Source organism: Chelonia mydas, chromosome 9, assembly GCF_015237465.2.
Source record: "Chelonia mydas isolate rCheMyd1 chromosome 9, rCheMyd1.pri.v2, whole genome shotgun sequence".
Classification (NCBI taxonomy): domain Eukaryota; kingdom Metazoa; phylum Chordata; order Testudines; family Cheloniidae; genus Chelonia; species Chelonia mydas.
In genome coordinates this window covers 71936729-71956578 of record NC_057855.1, presented here as the reverse complement: position 1 = coordinate 71956578, position 19850 = coordinate 71936729, and the positions used below count along the sequence as shown (strand labels likewise).

At 37.5% G+C, this 19850-nt stretch overlaps 1 protein-coding gene and 1 long non-coding RNA gene across 6 annotated transcripts in view; one reads left to right on the top strand and one right to left on the bottom strand.

The window, feature by feature from the left end:
* The window catches only part of DACH2 (dachshund family transcription factor 2), a 474848-nt gene that overhangs the window by 424525 nt on the left and 30473 nt on the right, over nucleotides 1–19850 (top strand). The window lies entirely within an intron of this gene.
* Nucleotides 14059–19850, bottom strand: part of LOC122461604 — a 621770-nt gene continuing 615978 nt past the window's right edge. For both annotated transcript variants that reach the window (XR_006283608.1, XR_006283609.1), the window contains one exon: nucleotides 14059–14169. This is a non-coding gene — a long non-coding RNA (uncharacterized LOC122461604). The remainder of the gene's footprint in view (nucleotides 14170–19850) is intronic.

The following is a 19850-nucleotide window of genomic DNA, read 5'->3' as shown; positions in this document are numbered from 1 at the left end:
CATCCCAAAATGTGTTGCCGGTTTTAATCTCTGGAAAGTTCCAAAACTCTGAAGATCTGGGGTCTGACTCGCCACTCACTTAAAAGTTCATTGACTTAAATGGAATTACTCCAGATTTTTACATGCATAAGTGAAAGCTGTTGGGGGACCAGTTTTTCATCCTCACCTGCAAGGCTCTGTATATCCGCCTGTCACTCTCTTTCCATTTCCTACTCCTCTACTGCCTGAAGCCTACTTCTTAAATACCACCACTACTTCTTCACGTCACTTCCTGCACTGCTGTTTTCCACTTGGAACGCTTTTCTGCACAAATTAACCTGCTTACCATCCAAATGCCTCCTGAATACACACTTCTGCCACAAAGAATGGGCACCTAGAGTCAATAATAGAATGTGTTTAAAAACAAAATAAACAACTGGCCTTCTATGGATCCTTCATGTGTATAAATCCGTGAGGTTGTGTCAGGTTTGGGACAGGCATTTATGCGCTGTTCCTGTTCCTCCCCCCTCCCCAGCCATGGAATGATGGAGTAAGGACAATTTGAGGGGATCTTTACAAGGATTCCCTCCACTTCATCTTTCTCCTGCATCCTTCCCAACAAAAAAGGGATAATCTGGCTATTGTATGTATCTAACCCATGAACCTGATTCTCTGAGAGAGAGAGAGAGAGAGAGAGAGAGAGAGACCGACCCTTAACCCAAATAAGTAAAAACTAGAACATACATACCACTGTTATGAGCTTGGTTATCTCAGAAGAAAGATTAAAGAGAGACAAAAATAAATACAAAGAATAGAAAAACAAAGATTAAACCTTTTCCCCCAAAATCCCTGGAATCAATTTACAGTGTTACATAAGCAGCCAAGAAGGTAACTGCACCTAGTAGCAATGAATGTTTCCTTTTCTCTGTTACCAAATTAGCTATGGGGAAATTATTAGAAATTGAGTATAATGATTTCTGATAGAACTGTGTAACACTACATGAGCTTTGAGATAAGAACTTGACAAATGTGTAAAATAGATGCAAAACTGATTTTGAAAAGGGGAGAGATTACCATTTTCTATGTTGTGTGCCAAAATTTGTGCATTTCGACTGTTAGCAGTTGGCTTCTTTTCAAAACTGATAAATAATGATGTTTGCTGAGGAAACAATTATCCTAAAAATAATTTAAAAGGACTGTATCCCTTTTTGTTTGCCTATAAAGACCACATTCAATTTATTGAAAGTGTATTAGATATGGACAGAAAGAGCTCTACTTGCCTCTATAAAACAGTTCTTAAATCATTCTAAATTATTGATGTGCACAAAGAGCTCTTTCTGCTTTTGTTTGAAGTTTTATTTCTGCGGCGTTATGCTTTCTAATTGTACTTTCAACTACTATGACATCTGTTATAGTTGTTTCAAAAACTTTGCAATACTTTTCTTTTTTAATGATAAATTTTTTCAAAGACAGACTGTTTTCATTCTGAGCAAGAAAAAAATAATTAGTTGAAGAAAGATCACTGATTTGGCTGAGGAACTCACCATTTAACTTTTTTTTGCAAGTGACTATTTTATATGATTCCAGAACCTACTCAACAGAATGCTGTCCAAGAAAATTTCATCTCTGCAGCAACTCAGTAGCTGTAGAGCATAAGCATATGTCCTTTGCTTCCCATGAGGCAATCCAGGACTTTATTCTCCTAAAATGAGTACCAAGAAAGTACTTCACAAACTGATAGTGTTTAGGTGACTAGCAGATGGAAAACAAGCTAATATTCTAAGCTGCTATGCATAGCAATATGTGAAACAAGCTAAGTAGGATGGAGATGATTTTAGTCTTTTAAAGATCTAGCCTGAAATCCTTCTTAATATGACAAGTGATATGAGTGCGTGGTGGAGTAGTTAACTTACTTCTAATAGATCTGTTGCATAACTGTAACCTTGTCTTTGGCACAGAAGTTACAGCAGATGTAGAAGTACCCCGTGGTTTAGTAAGTACAGTAGCAAGACATTTTCTTTTCCTGTTCCAAGAGAGAATGCTTTTTTCCCCTTTAAATAGAATCGACCTGCAGTTTCAAAAATATTTGAGTGAGAATAAGTCTAATACTCAGGCCCAGCTACAATACACCATAACTAACCTTTGAATGAGAAGTTGCTCCTACAATTCCTGTAACAGTTAATTAGGAGTTACGGCACTTAATTGACCAAAATATTAAATTATTAGGGAAAAATATCATCCTAATTGAGGCTTGAACCCCTACCCTTTATCTACTGTGTGCCTGCTCTGCTACTTGAGATGCGAATTGGGGGTTAATTGACTGGCTAGAAATCCCAAGCAGCAATTATTTCCTGTGATGGTGCTAACACATACTGTAGCAAAGACATTTTTAATAGCATCCTTTTTTTCCTGGTTTTAGAAAGATGTCACAAGGACAGCAATGAAGGGCACGGGGTGGGATGGCGGGGGAAGAGGGAATATAAATAAAAAAGTATTCAAGGTCCCCTTTCAAGTTCTTATTGGAAAACATCAAGAAACAGAGCGAGTATTGATGTAGATTCACAGATACAATAGTATCTAATTTGCACATTGCTAATCTGCACATCCTGTAATGCACACTCAAAATCCAGCAAAATTCTTCCACCTTCTTCTCTACAAAGAATTAATAATATTGACCTGTAATAAGGTCTCATATTATTCAGATTTCATTACCATTTCAAAATGTAGTGCAGAACATTTACTAGTATACTACCAAATATTGTCATTAGGGATGGCCAAACCTCATGAAGTTTGAGGTTTTTGAACCACACTAAAGACATTTTGGCTTTGAGGATTGATGATGAAACTAGTGTGTGAAACATTTTTTTGTCTCACAGGTAGATCCTTGCCCTGCTCTGTCCCACCTCAGAGGACGGATTATGGGCTTGAACAGCCAGGAGAGTCCCCAGGTAGCATGAAAACAGCATAGCAGCTCCATACCACCTGCTCTTGGCAAATTTGGTAGGGGGCAAATTGGAAGCAGGAGGGGGTGTGGCTGGAATGCTGTGTCCTCTGGCAATCCTTAACCAGTAGAACTGCTGCTAGAGGGTTGTTACCAGTCAGCATAATTTAAAGCAGCCCTGAGGATGTTCTGAGTGGTGCTCAGGGCTAAACCAGCTCTCAGTTGCTGCAGGGTATCCTTGAGTCCTGTATCCACCATAGTTCCACCAGATCTAAGGATTAGGATCCTAGTTTTTTTACCCCAAATGTGATGCAATTAAAATAACTATGTTTTTGCCTAGAGAGAGCCTGTGCTATGTATAAGGGTGGAATGAGCAGCCCAAATATAATGCTGGTACAAGTGGTATCCACAGTGTATGTGATGAATACTCAGTATTTATTTTTTCATAAGATTTTGTCTCTCACTATCATACTCTCATTGTGTTTATTTTACACTATTCTGCTCTCAGCTCCATTTTTCAGTGTTCTTTCATCAAATTTTTAAAATCTCTGTTTCTTTCTTCACAGTTTTTTTTTTTCACAGCGTGGGGAATATGAACTCATCAATTAATGTTCAAGTTTGAATAAAAACTAAGCAGAATTAATTCTCCTATCTCAAATTGTCATAAATAATTGGAAATAAACTATTGTCAAATATAAAAACAGAATGAGTTTTGATGCATGTGGCTTGTTTTCTATCTAATTTGCTTACTTTCTAATTCATAAAATTCAGTACTTCCAATGAACTTTTCTTGTTCATTAGCGGAAATTTGCAAACTCTACTGTGTTAATATTCTCCTCCAAGGAATAAATAATAGAGGCAATATCAAAACTAAGTGAAGAGTTAGGCCCAGTTATGATTATTACTTTAATATAGTAATATATTATTAGTCTTCCCAAGGTTATGATAAAATGTTGTCTTTATAAATGTCTTAAATTGAATTTATCACCAGTCTCTCACCAAGAGATGAATTTAAGATAACCCTTTGCAACGTAGCATTTGAGTCACAGATGCAAGCAAATTCAGAAAAGTTTAGCTACTTAACCTTACATTTTCTAAGCAATAAAAATGAAAACTACATAAATCGAAATGAATTTCAGGGCTATCAGCATACATAAATCTGAAAATCTGTCAACTAATAATTCAAAAAATTGAAGTGGATTTACACCTTGTACAATTGTACAAATGTTGGGTTATGAAAATTATTTGAAAAACAATAAAATGTCTGTCTCATGTCTAAATGATATACACTCAGTGTGTACTCACCTAGAAGTTTAAGCACCTGGTGGGTATGTCTACACTGCAGTTAGACACCCACAGCTGGCCTGTGCCAGCTGATTCAGGCTCACAGGGTAAGGGGCTATTTAATTGTGGCATAGACATTTGGGCTTGGTCTAGAGTCTGAGCTCTGGGACCCTCCCACCTTGCAGATTCCTTGAGCACGGACTCACAGCCTGAGCCCCAACGTCTACACTGCAATTATAAACAGCCCCTGAGCATGAGCCCCATGAACCTGAGTCAGCTGGCACAGGCCAGTTGCGGGTTTTTAATAGCAGTGTAGACACACCTGGTGAGAGCTACACAAAGGGGGCAGCACCTTATAGGACCAGTCCCATAGTCCTTGTCTAAAGTAGGAAAAAACTGTTTAAAAAAATGTCAGCAGACACGTTTCAGTGAAGTGCTGTTTAAAACCAGTTAATACCTAGTTTAGGCAAAGTTTATCACCCTTAAAAATGTTAGCTGGTGGTGGACAACCCATGCTCCAGTGTACTCTATATTTAGGTCTGAATTCTGGGCAACACGAGTACCAGGCTGTATGCTGCCCTGCTCCATGTGGGGTTTGTGGAGCCAAGTGGGGAGTGTAGCAGGGGAAAGAGGGGGATCTCTGAGGTGTGCAGGAGGCCCTAACGCAGCTGAGTTTTACACCAGCAGACCACCTCTATGTCCCCAGAATCCTGCCCCTACCCTTGCACATTTAAGCTGCATAGGTTCCACTGTTAGAGGCATCTCTGTAGCCACAAGCGCTAGGGCAGGATTTGCTTCTACAGTGGCCTTTGTTGCTGAGTGGTGTATCTATTTATCAGCGTAGCTTTTGCTTTTCCTTATCAAAAGGAAGACTCTTGTTGCTTGTATTTGAAACTCTTGTTCATACACACAGCTGGTTAAACCCTGGCCATGTGCCAATGTGTGATCAGATTTTTAGTTTTCTACTAAATACAGGGCAGGCAATGCACTCATTCAACTAAGCAGTGGATCCTTGGGAAATAAAGACACAAGCATGGAAGCATGGTACAGAAAATCAGAGTGAATCCATTATGCATTAACGTGAACATTTTGTTATTTTATAAATGACCTACAAAAGGATACACCAAAAAGCACTTCTGCCCTATTTTGCTTCTAAAGAAGAACTGAAATGAGCAAACAGAAGAAAAAAATGCAACTACAGAAGGTAATTCTCCAAAATAATTTACATAAGTGTGGTTCATCTTTTATTATCCCTACATGTAGCTGGGTCTGAAAAAACAGTAGCGGTGGTAGCATGGAACATGTGTGTGTCTGAAATCGTCCTGTGTAACTAAGATCAGAATCTATACATCTGGGAAATGAGTATACTCAGCACCTCAAAGATTAATCTCTCATTAAATTGCAGTTTAACCTATATTAATTTCCCCTTTAGAAAGTGCTGTCTATTCTTTGAGACTGTGCATGGCAGGTGAGTGTTTCACTCCGTTAAAAAACAAAACAAAACGCAAATCCCAGTTCCCAGTAAATGGTCTGTTTTGAGGACCATGGAGAGTTTGTGCACAACACTCAGTCATTTGGCTTCAGACATCAGGCTTCACCTTTCTTTTCTATCACTGGAAGAAATAACTGATAGTGATCGGCATGATTATTTCCTATACATAGACCATTTAGGTTTTTATTATATTACCAGGACATATGTTTGGGGAAAGAAGATATAAACATGTTTAGCCTCTGAATATAAGCTGTGTAGAAATGATCTGTTACCTGCTTGAAACTGAAAATGTAGGTGACATAATGTTCAGGAATTGGATCCAGCTTTGCTTACAAATCAGCTTGATGATGAGGTTGCAAAAGTTATAGTTTCACTGCTTTCACAGACTGAATTTATTAGCTTCTTGAAATTGATTTTGGATGCCTTTCATTTGCCATTGGGCTAAAGTCAGAAGCAAAACGATGATATACCACATTTTGCTCTCTCTTCTTTTTATTGCCTAACTATTGTTATTGAATAAAAGACATTCAGTATATTTCAAGGAGGCAGAGAGCATGCTTCATTTTCTTTTTAATTGACATAAGTTTAACTGAATGCAAGTCCTACTATTCACAGCTAGCAGTTGCGGGGGGAGGGAGTGTGTTGGGGGGTGTCAGTTTATATCAGGGCTGAAACTGGAACCCAGAAGGACTGCCAAACTTTGTAGTGTTTTATTTACTTGGAAAGAATGGTGCAAAAGTATTATCAATGCAGCACTATGAAAGTGTTCAAGCAGTTATCTTTGGGAAGATAATGTGAACTCAGCAGTATCATTGCTCTGATCTTTGGTTAAAGTCTAACAAAACTAGATTGTTGTTTGATTGACAACCTTGTCAGAGAGTGAATGAAGACTGACACTCTAATATTGAAAATGCAGCGTTTACAAAACTTAAAGCCTAAGTTTTCTCATGACACTGCTTCTTTTGTGGAAGAGTGAATTTCACATTTATTTTTAAATAAGTATACCTTGCTGGGTGCAGCTAAAACTTATGATTTTAGTCTGTTGGCTTACAAAAGTCACTTACTGAAATATTAGATACAGATGTTTTCATAGGAGCAATATGGCTAAATTGTATTAGTGACACTAGGACTTATCATTTGAAAGCTTAAGTGGCCTGGTAGTTATCACAGGTCAATGCCAAATGATGGTTCTATTCCTCAACAGAAAAGTCGTTCCTTTCAAGCTTTTGCAAGCATCATAGCAGATTTTACTAAGGCTTTGTCTACACTGGACTTTCGTCGGTAAAACTTTTGTCGTTCAGGGGTGTGAAAAAAGCACCCCCCTGAATGACGAAAGTTTTACTGATGAAAAGCACCGGTGTGAACGGCGCTTTGTCAGCGGGAGAGCTCTCCTGCCAACAAAGCTACCGCCACTCGTTGGGGGTGGAATTTTTTTGTCGTCGGGAAGAACTGCTTCACTGCGCAACTTTTAGCGGCACTGCTGTGTCACTAAAAGGTGCATAGTGTAGACATAGCCTAAGAATCAAGGTCTGATTCTGATCCCACTGAAATGAATCTCAAAACTTACATAACTTACATAACTTCAGTAATGCTGGCTCAAGCATGTTGAATTAAGGCGTTAGTGCCAATATCATTGACGGGCTTTGTCATTGTTTCAGTTACTGTATAAGCCTGTATTTCCAGTATGCTCTCATGCATATTGCAATATTCTTCAGAGGAGTGAAGGAGTTTGTATTAAATATACATACAAATACAATATTAATCAAAATTAAACTAAATTAACTTGATATTCAAAAGATGTTGTCCAGATGTTTTGGTTTATTGAAAATAATTTATCCTTACTGTTTGTTCCTACTGATTTCTTTTTTTTAATATGACTAATACTTTTTAAGTTCATCTGTTTAAAAAAAAATCTGAAATGACCAAAACATTACTGATGTAGTTAAAATGTGAACTGGGTTTTGTCAGTTTCCATATCAAAATCTGGGGAGCATGGAAATGTCCAGGTCCCTACCAAAACTTATCTTCTCCTACCCTCAGACTTTCCCTTCTCTGATTCTTCACCTACTCCAGATGTACCTTCAAATCCAGTTTTTTTCTTACCTCTGACTTATTCAGAGGGGTGTATGTGTGTGTATATATGTCTATTTATTTATACATGTGGGTATATAAAATACACTATCACCACTTTATCTACCCAAATATCTTAGAGGGCTTTAATATGAGGGAAAAAAACAAAAAGAGGGGATTGAAAGACAAGATCAAACAACTGTAATAAGTGTAAAATGATTAACAAAAACATTTGCCAATTTCTGTTAATTAATTGGGATTTCCACCTTTCCGCACACAGTGAGCCACATTCACTGAATCTGCCCTGACATTTGAGCCAAATTTTCAAAACAGCCTCCAAAATTGCACCAGTAAAGTTTGCATGTACACCTGGTTGCACTCACAAACATATGAGAGAAATTACCCATTTAGAGATCTGGATGAATGGCTAATTTGAGAAAGCATATGCAGCAAAGTATAAAGAAATGAAATTATTTTCAAAACCTCATTTATAACAAAGTATTTCTTAATAATGAGCAATATTTGAGTCATCTACACAGAAATCAGAATCTCAATTTTATTTTAAAAATTCTTTAAATATGTGTCTGAAATTCCTCTGGGAATCAATGTTTCTTGGAAGCCAAAGACAAAATTTTCTAAGCAGATTCCTAAATTGTGCCAACAACACTAACATACACAAAAATCACTATATGTTAAAATGTATTTCATGTTTCAAAGAGTTTAATATTCTTCATTTGACAAGATTTTCTCGAGGTAATAATTTCTAATGAACTGAAATAGCATTAGTTTAAATTTCCATATTTCTAATGTCTTAGTCTCTTGCCTTCCTCACTTAACATTAAAAAATATATATATTTACAGGGACACACATTGGTAGCAAAGGGAATCACTACACAAGACTGCCCCTTCCCCCGCTCTCTTTTCATTCTTCTCTCTCATACTGCATTTGTATAGAAGTTACTAGATCAAAACACATTAAAGTATTTCACTTCTGATATGGCTTGCCTTTCCAAATTGTATAATTTTTTATTTTATTTACCAGTCATCTGATAAACTTAAAAGAAGCCCACATATCTTATTTTTGGTCTCAGTAAGCCACAGTATTGTAATGTCTTCTTAGGTGTCATCATAATAGACAACTAGACATTTCGAAACCATTATGTTGCTGTTTTTCAGTAAAGTATTTCTGAGGCTTATCACATGTTGACTAAAGATTTAAAGCTCTTTCTTACACCCCAGTCTCATGTTTAAAAGACAAAAGAGAGAAAAACATGAAAAGATTAACATCTCCATGGTGCCTTCAGCTAATGACATTTCCTTAAAACAGATATGTTGGTGCACCACTCTTAAACCAGAAGCCTTAATTTACTGTTTCCTTTCATCTGTTGAAATAATTACTTTTATTTATTTATTTATTTATTGCCTTCAATGGTTTGTTCTGGTAATTAACATTTCTGTAAAATGAAGTTTGAAAGGTGCTTTTACTGCTCAGATAGACTACAGTGCACATTTGGCTGTTAAAATCAACCTACTTAAGGCAGAACTAATGTTTAACACTCTCAGCTATTTGAAGTAGTTCACTGCCCAGTTTAATGATGCTGCCAAGGGCAATGAGCGCATTACTTGCTATTATATTTTGGGGTGGGGGTTGTTATTTCAGCAATAAAGACAATATATGATATTTCTGAAAACATTGGCTTAAATCTTAAACAGAGCATTTTCCCACTTACAAGCCCTAAACTATAATTTCTTGAAGAATGGCAGACAAGAGACACTCAGCCTTGTTCCTACCTGCAGATGCACATTGCAGTCTTTGAGATGAATGATTTTTCATGCTAGTTCTGTTGAGAAAGACATAATCAAAATACAGTAAACTCTAATGTAATGCAACTTCACCATAAGCAGTGGTCTCCTATAACCACAACTTCAGTTCACACATTGTAGCCCATCAAGACAATTTGTCTTCCATTCTGAATATGAAGTGAGCTGTAGCTCACGAAAGCTTATGCTCAAATAAATTGGCTAGTCTCTAAGGTGCCACAAGTCCTCCTTTTCTTTTTGCGAATACAGACTAACACAGCTGCTACTCTGAATTCTGAATAGAGTTTCCCCCTAGCTAGGATTACTTAAGACATTCTACTGGACTCTTCTTTGTGTGTTTGTGAATACATGTAATATGTTTGTAAACAGATTATTCATGGGAAAGTTAGTGCACACAACTTCCATTAAAGAAAATGAAACCAATTTTTTGCCCAGGAAAGTCAATGGAAACCTTTGCACTAATCTTAGGTGGGAACTGCGCATGTACACTGAATGCAGAATTTGAGTCCAACTAACTGAGTGGATGTAGCATATCCATTATTTCTGTTCCTATCTCTGGTCCTGACTGCCTAGCAGCATATGTGCTATTTCTTGCCTGATGAAGAATAGCTGAGAAAGAATTAAAGATAAAGTAATACGTGTTTTCAGCTATATTTGGAATAGTGAGCTGAATTTTTCTCTTAGTTATTCTGGTGCAAATTCATTGACTTCAGTGGAGCTGAATAGATGTAATTGAGAGGAGAATTTGGCTCATTGTTTTTATGTAACTTTTAACAAATGTACCTGGGGAAAAAAGGCAATTGTTCATACAAAGTGAGTAATAAACATCCAATTTATATCAACTATGCATTTTAGAGGAAAGAATTTGAAGTAGAACTTGAGTTTTATACAATATAAATTTTTGGTACTTGCAAGCAAAAATTTGCACTTTCTAAAAAGCAAAATAAATATTGATTCACTGGATAGACCAGAAACAATGTGAGACATAACAAGTGACATTTTCCTGCTCCAAAATACATCATTGTAATGGACCACGTTATTTTAGAATGAATATAAATTAATTTGTTTTTACAAGTATCCTGTAACAGTTCTTGAGATACAGTCATGCACGTAACATTATTTGTAATTATAGCAGATTGCCATTTTCATCTGCTCCATGCTTATTTCTTTTTTGACTGATAATCCATGTATTTCAAGCTAATGAGGGTTCTTCATACTGCCACTTAATAGAGATTATCAGTTTCTATTGCCTACATTTCAGGAACAATCTAGATTTTTTTGAGAAAGAAAAATGAGAATTAAATCAAGTTACCTTTTTCACACGAGTTATTCCAGTGGTATCACTTAGAGTATGTCTACATGGGGATAAAAACCCGCAGCTGGCTCAGGTAAGATGACTTGGATTTGCAGAACTCGGGCTCCAGGACTGAAAGATTGTTGTGTAGATGTTTGGGCTAAGACGGGAGTCTGAGCTCTCGGACACTGTGAGGCTGGAGGGTCCCAGAGCTCAGGCTCCAGCCCGAGCCCAAATGTCTACACCACAATTTTTAGCTCCCTAGCCCAAGCCCTGCAAACACGAGTCAGCTGACCTGGGCCACCCGTGGCTGTGCCATGAGTCTTTTATATCCATGTACATATACCCTTCGGGCCCACTGACCTAATGAAATCTTTGGGACTTTCTCATACGAATAAGGTGAGCACAATTTGGCCCAGTGGACTTGATTCCAGTTTAATCATTTATATCATTTGTGTCTTGTAAGGTGCGAGTACCTAAAATCCAATCGGTTGCATTTAGCACCCATGCAGCAGATACTTAGCTTGGACCCAAGATTATTTTGATTGCTGCTTCCTTTATTTTATTTTTTTCCACATTAGTTTTTCTGGACAGTCTTATTTTTGAAAGGTTTTCTTTGGGCAAAGGGTCAAATATTTATCAGTGCAGGTAAATTACAGGAAGAGTTTCTTAATTCTTTTAGCTCCAAACTGAGTGATCAATTTACGTGGGAAATTGTGTCAGAAATAGTACAACTTGCATTTCCAGTCAATAGTTTTTATTAAAGCATATTAACCCAAACAACCTAGGTCATGAAATTAAGAACTTTTGTTGTTGAGAACAATTGTTTGAGAGGTTACATGCTATTTCATTAATCTGAACAGTGAGTGGCCTCTGGTTTGTTTGTTTTTTCCACTTTTTGTAACAAATGTTTAAAAATTCATTTATGGGTAACAATCAAGATTGATAACTTTCTGATCCAGTACTTAATGGTTGCTTGGGGACTGAGTGACTAGTGACTTGCATGTTTGCACAAGCTTCCCAGCTACTTTTTGTTGCACTGGGTTGCAGAAACCTTTGTAAAACCATTGGCACTCAAGAGGCAATGTGAACAGCATCAAGACGTTTCAGAATTTTAAAAAAATCTGATGATTCTGATTTCAGAAATACTACTTTCAGTTTAGAAAACACAGCCCTGTCTTTTTAATAATCTTCAATTAAAAATTTACGTTTCGTTGTGTTTGCTCAAGTGTGTAAGAACTGTTTTACATATTTTACACTCTAAATAGCAACACGCAGCTTTAGCCCATCCTGTATCATCCAAATGAGTTTGCACAAGAAATAAAAGATTGCCATCTGAGCAACACTGAAGGGCGACAAGAGCAGAAAAAAGGCTGTTAAACATTACAAAAAATAAAAGGTCCTTTCAAGAGAGAAATTTCTGAGCAAACACTTCAATTTTACAGGGGAAACTGTAAGATGGCATACACATGGATACAGTATGCTATTATTGGGTGGGATTCATTAAGCTTCATTTTCCTGCACTATAATGAACGGATATGTCAGCCATTCACCCAAGTGGTGTGCAGTGTCAAAGCAGGGGGAATATAATACTTCTGAAATGAGCCAGTCAGTTTACAAAGGATTGGTTATTAAAACCCATGAGTAGTAGTAGTGTTAAAAAAAACCCTGAAAATTAAACGGATGTTTGCATTTATCCACGAAATAGAAAAATTAATACAGTTTACAAATATCAAACAATATTACTTGAGATAATATACTCCCCACCTTACCTGGGAAATGTCCCACTAAAGGATCACTTGCATCAGTGTGCCACAATTTCTGTACTTTTGGATGATGCATGTCTGCATGAGTAGTTATTTTTTAAAATTATATTCCGCTGTAATCTAGAATCCAGGCAAGAACTAATTTTAAACAAGAATGTAAAGGTTTCCATTTATAAGAAATGTCTCTCGTGTGTTTTTTTTAACTTCCCTTGAAAAATAATAGCCTACCTTAATGGAAAATACTTCATGAAACTTGAAAAAGATTAGCAAAACTCAGACTCCGCTAAACTCCCCTATTGCATAGCTGTTTAAAAAGTAACACCAAACCAGTGACGGAAGATATTCGAGCATTTCATCATTATAAATGTGTTTGAACAAAATAGTTAATACTATTCATCCTTCATTTACCTCTCAAGACCGGAGCTCAGGTGTTTGTGTTTTGCATGCAGCAGATGTTGGCACATTATTAATGGAATGTACATGTGGGGCTGAGCTTTACTGCCAAACATTAACATAAGCATCCCACAGAAAGAAGAGTCTGTTTCTCCTCATGTTGGCTTGCAGTTTGAGGCCTAGGGCATAGCTAATTGGGCACAGAGACCCATATGGGCCTTTAGGGCCTACACAGAGAGAAAGACAGTAGGGAGTCAGGGCCTACCAGGTAACTAACTTTTTTCTGAAACGTAATAAACATTGTTTTGATCAACTCCTAGAAATTCACCTCCCTGCACTCTTTTAATTGTTTAGGCCATCAAATGTTACAGGAAAAGCCTAGGATCCTTGGTCTTAGCTATTAGCATGTAAAATATCTTTTAATTTATTGCATCCGATGAAGTGAGCTGTAGCTCACGAAAGCTTTTCTCAAATAAATTGGTTAGTCTCTAAGGTGCCACAAGTACTCCTTTTCTTTTTTTAATTTGTTATTAGTTAAGGGATGTTCCATCTGATACACTTTTTGATGTACAGGGAATCACTCCAATGACAAAAAGAACAGGAGTACTTGTGGCACCTTAGAGACTAACAAATTTATTAGAGCATAAGCTAAGTGAGCTACAGCTCACTTCGTCAGATGCATAGAATGGAACATGTAGTAAGTATATTTATACAGAAACAGAGAAGTTGGAAGTTGCCATATAAACTGTGAGAGGCTAATTAGTTAAGATGAGCTATTATCAGCAGGAGAAAAAAACTTTTGTAGTGATAATCAAGATGGCCCATTTAGACAGTTGACAAGAAGGTGTGAGGATACTTAACTTAAGGAAATAGATTCAATATGTGTAATGACCCAGCCACTCCAAGTCTCTATTCAAACTCAAGTTAATGGTATCCTGTTCTTTTTGTGGATACACACCTACACGGCTGCTACTCTGAAACTCCAATGACATATTCAGATAAAAAGTTGTATACTTGCCATTCACTGTTGTGTACAGTGTTTACAATACCCCGACCAGGGTGATGCCAGGAGGAAGTAGGTAGCCTCCTCCCTTCCCATGACTAAACCCATCGTGACTCTCTGTTTCACCTGTGGATATAACAGATAGAGGTCAAGATGTGTGTATCGGGGAGAGGGGGAGGTGTATCTTCTTCCTGCTCAGGTTTTTCTTTCTACTCTTCTTCCCTCACTATGGTCTCTGGTAGGTACTAACCTTGTTGAAGAGCATGGAATGAGTTGGGAACCAGTAGCCTGAGCAGTTACCGGATTGTAAAGCAGTAAGGTTTGAACATTTGACTCTTGCTCACATTCACATTGGTTTTATTGATATACTGATCCCATCAACCACTTGGGTCAGGAAGGAATTTTCCATTTTGGCAGATTAGCTGAGAGATAGGAAGAGTTTGCCTTTCTCTGGAGTAGCACGTGAGGATTGTTTGGTGAGAGAGTTCTGCCCTGACTTTGTTATAAACATAGGAAGCTCTTAGTAACTGAAAAAGAAAAGGAGTACTTGTGGCACCTTAGAGACTGACAAATTAGTAACTGAAAATTAGTAACTGGAAGCTGTTGTAGTACTGACATATTTGAACCCACTAGTCATCCTGTTACTGAGATTTAATGTCAAAGCTTTAAGAATAGGGCAGCCTTGTGGTAGGAGAGCCTATGGTTTAGAGTATTAATCCAAACTCAAGCATTGTGGACTGGAGGAGGGAGGAGCTGTCACCGTTCTGGAATAACAGCACCTCTGACCCCTTTGTGGGCTCCTTGAGAGCACTCTTCCCCCCCACTCATATTTCAGGCCTGGAGCTGTCACATTTCTCCAGGCAGGAACTTTCATTGCTCTCTTTCCAGATTGGGAATTAGGTGGCAAGTGCCTCCTCCAGGTCACGGTGATCACTTTAGCAAGTCTGAGTTTCACACAGCAATTGTTGTCCTGCTGTCTCCATGGGCTGTGACAGGGTTGGGCTGTGACCAGCCACCCTTCACAAAGCAAAGTATTTATTGAGAACAAACGCATTACAGGGAAAACAAATCTTGAAGACAGTAACCCTATATGCATGCCTGTTTTACCAGCTGTCATCAGTCTTCCACATGGAAACCCTGGTAGGCTTCAACGTCCTTCAAACCGTTCCAGCAGGATTTGTTGCTCTTGGTTAAAGTCTCATGAATTCTTGGATCCAATGGGGATGACTCCTCCTCTATAGCGGGCTGCCCACTTTATACAATTCCTGGTCCTTTGTCTGCTGGGACTCTCGAACCTGGTCAAAACCTGTATATGCAACTTCCCCCGGGAGTGGTACTTCTGCAAATTTGTTTACCTGTCTAGAGATTTGCAGTTATTTCCTCCTCGTGATGTTAGTTACTGATACCCCATTCATACTAAGTGACTTCTCATCAGTTATTGAATAGCTCCTCTTATTTCAAGAAAGAAGTTAACCCTTTGCCACCTTTATTACCTGGTGAGTAACAGTAGAAAGTGAGAGGGAAACTGAATCACGCATATTTCTTTATAAAAATAAATTGGAAATTTCACAGTTCTCCACTGTGATTAAAGCATAATTGTGATCAGGCGCTAGCATAAGTCGTCCACCATAGGTGAACGAGAGCCTCCTCCCAGGAAAAAGGCCAGGTTGGATACTTACAATGTTAGGGTCCAGATAGGGTGACCAGATGTTCCGTTTTTAAAGGGACAGTCCTGTTTTTTGGGACTTTTTTGTATATAGGTGCCTATTACCCCCCACCCACTGTCCCATTTTTTCACAGTTGTTATCTGGTAGCCCTAGGTCCAGATGACTAGATTCCCATAGGACTTAGTAGTCTACAGAAGATAAAAAGCCTGTAGGGATTGAGGAGCTGGTAGGTAATTTAAGTTTTACTCTGAAGTTTAATAAAATGTAAACTTTTAATAAGGTTGCAGCCTGAGCCTTTCTATGTCAGGCATGCTACCGGCAGTGTCCATGACATAGCATCTCTACTTTACCTATTAAATTAAAGATGATAGCAGGTAAACTCAGAAGGAAATAATGCCTCATGTTTCATGTCTGTGAGTGTATGTAAAACCAATGCATGACTAAGATAGAGTACATTAAAATGCTGGAATATATGAACAGAATGCTATTCTCCTTTTTGGCCATGTTTAGAATTCCTTCCCTGCGTTACAGCAAGGAAACTGTGGAAAGATCATTCTTATTGTGTATACATACACTTCTAAATAACGCGAAAAGTAGAGTCCAAATCATATTGTAAAGGATTTTCTAGTAATCACTTTTGAGACTTGCTTGATTTTAAAAATGTAATAATCATGCTAGGGAATTTCCCCCTATTTCCACTAATAATTATTTCCTGATTAAAAATGCCCTGGCCTGACAGCACCAGGGAAATTAATAGGAGAAGCTCTCTATGAGTTTTAGAAGATAAGCAAAGACATATTCCATCTCTTAAAATTATTTAAGCAGGTGCTGTGGGAAGCCATTGCTTTTATAAGGCTCTTCAGATGTTTACAGCAAAACATTTTTTCCCAGTGATTGAATTTTTCAAAGTACTAAAATACCACAGAGAAATATGTTTCCCACCAGTTTTATGGCTCCCTGGATGCATTCTCTACAAACCTTCTATCTGCTTGGACACAAACACTCTATTGCAAAAAGATATCTTGCTATTTTAACAGGCTATACTGCTTTGAAAGGATACAGTTGCAGCACCAATGGGAATGTCAGTACCTTAAGAATAATACTGCTTTAAGGGTACTATTTTATTAAAGCAGACCTGAGTAATTTGTTCCTGACTGTTATACACCCCTATTTTATTAAGGGTACTTTACATCAGTGGAGGAGATTACTACCACTCTTATTTTCTCCACTGCTTGGCTTTAATGTATGGTGTGGGATATAATATTTATGAAGCCTAAGCAGCGGAGGACATAATAGCAGAATTGTTCTTTATAACCTATTTCATACAGTTGTAAAATAAACCTTAATACAACAGAAATAATTACCCAGGAGTAGGAAATACAGTCTTCAGACTGCTTCAGATATTTTGAAGGATTCTGAAAGTTTAACTGCTGTTGATGCACCTACATTAAAAATAGAACTTAACAACAATAATAATAATAATAATTAATAATGATAGTAGTAGGGCACCATTTTAAGAGATGTGAGATATCAAGTGTGTTATCATAAACTATCTAATGTAAAGTGTTTATATATGAAACAAATCTATCGCAAAATAATGCTTGCACTCGTTACCTAGAAGGGAATTTTTTTGTGAGGCTTGTAATTACTAATTATTATTTATATTCTGGTTGCACCTAGAGGTGCCAACTGGTGGTTATCTTGCTAACACTGCTGTAAAAATAGCTGTGTAGACAGTACTTTAAAGTTGCAACTTGGGCTGGAGTTTGGGCTCCAAAGTCCACCCACTCCCTATGCTTCAGAGCTCTACCTGTGAGTTTCACTAACTTGAGTCTGTCAACCTGAGCTGTGTAGACATATCCAGTCTCCATGTTTTGATGTCAAGGAATGATGATGTTCCTTATCATTCTTTTCTACAAAAATAATATCACAGCCTGTTAGATTTCCCTGTGGCAGATTTGATTACTTCTGAACCCTGGAAGATACCAAGTGTCTTGATTCCAGTCTGTTTTGAACAGAGATTAGTAGCATAGACTTCACAGGAGCCAATGAAGGACTGTTTTCAGCACACAACCACATGCGCATACAAAGCTGGGATTTGTATGGACACTTGGCTAGGTAGACAACTTGTGATGCATTTATTTAGCCAGTTTTGTGTCCAAATCCCCAACGTTTCAGATGAAACCGTGTGGGTGCCAAGTAGGAGTGTAAACATGTATGCAATGTTGGGTTAAAATTAGGCCCTGGATGTCATGGGGATCAGGAAGGATCTATACAGTAGATTTGCTTTTGCAAATAAGAAAAATATTGAAATTTTCCCAACTTGATTTTTAGTTTTAAATTATTGAAGTTTTGTTACTCTTAAAAGGTTAGCGCTGCATTATCTAAAATATTGCAGCCTTGCTTCTGTTTGGTAACATTGTTGCCATAGATACTATAGAAGAAAGGGCTAAAGAGAAAGAATATGGTGGCAAAATGGAAAACCTTTACAAAAATATGTTGTTTATATGTGGTAAACAGCCAAATTATTATTACAGTGAATGAGATGTTAATGAATAGCCAGATCACTGCCTCTTTTGGTTCAGGGTCGAGAAAGGGAATTGCTTTAAATTTTATCCCCTGACGTTTTCTTAGAACCTTCTGATTACATCACAGCAGGCAACTCCTCTGAAAGAAAGAATTCAAAGTCTAAAACCTTATGTCCCCTGGATACCTCTTGGTCTGCTTTGGTTCCCTGTCAGCATGGCTCCTGGTATGGCTTCCGCCGCTGGGTGTAGCCCCTAGAATATCTCTTAAAGGCATGGGGGGATGGTTTCCTCCACTAAGGAGCTAATATAGCTTTGCACTATATTAATTTCTGAGCAGATTTTCCAATAGGGTTGAGGGAACGATGCATGTAGTTCCCCATCCTCCCTGATCTTTACCGCCTGTTGTACTACTCCCCTCTGTGTATAGATAGGGCCTGAAATTATTATACTAATTATGTAAACTGACGTTCTTACAGTATGTGAGAGGACAGGGCAGTGAGCAAAGAGAGGCACTTAAAAACACCTACAGTATGACAACAAGTGGTAGAGTAATTGCTGAAAAAGAAGTCTTTTCTGCCATGCCTTCCCTTAAACATCTGTTGCTCCATATGGAGTCATAAATATTTGCAACAAAATAGTTGAAGAAATAATCTCAACATTAATAGAAAAAGGCTGAATCTGCCAAGAAAATTTAAGTTTTTTTTTTTTCTTGGCAAGTTTTACTCACCCAACCTCATCTGATAGTTTAAATCTCAGTGGAAGAATAGTCTGACAGGAGTGAAACCTAAACCTTACCATGAGAAGCACATGTCAATTTGAATAGGAAAGAGTTAATACAGAAAGATTTTGTAGGCACCAGAGTTTTTTTTTCCCCTCTTGCTTTGCATCCCTCTGATCCACAATGGGGAGATCTTTGGAAAGCTTTGTATTAAAAGTGTTCTTGGCTTTTACAGCATAGTTCAAATCCTTGCTTTTGTAGTTGGTCACTAGAAATAATAATTGTATATTTGTGTGGGGGAGTGGCAAGGTTAATATTACTAGCGGGTGCCTGTTATTTTAATAAAGCTTCAGAAAGTTGTCATTTGGCAAATAAAGTTTGATAGTACTTGAGTTTTCATGTCTGATTAAGGACTGCTTTGTAAAGGTCCATTAAGGTAACATCAGTTCAAAACTCAGCATCCAAATTACAAAAGCTGCATAATTCCTATTAGAACCTAAATATGAAAGTAAATAGTAGGATATTATTTAATATATTGTTTGGTAAGTATTTTATAGGAAGTGGCTATTGTATGAGTAAAATTTATTTGTACTTAGGAGTTTTGTTAAAGAACAGGACCGTACCCAGGTGGTGATGGGATTTTTTTGAAGTTTATTTTTATTAAACCCTGCATGTCGAGTTTTACACTCAAGGTGACCTCGCAAGGCCATTTCCCAGGCTTGACACCAGCAAACAGTATGCATTGTTCCTCAGTTTCTTATTCAATATTGCAAAATAAATATCATCTAACTTTGATTCTTTCCTTGTTAAGCTTTAAATTAATAAACCCCCTGCATTTTTACTGTAAGTGCCAAGTATATTTTAAATATGTGCAACTATAAATAGGTATAATGT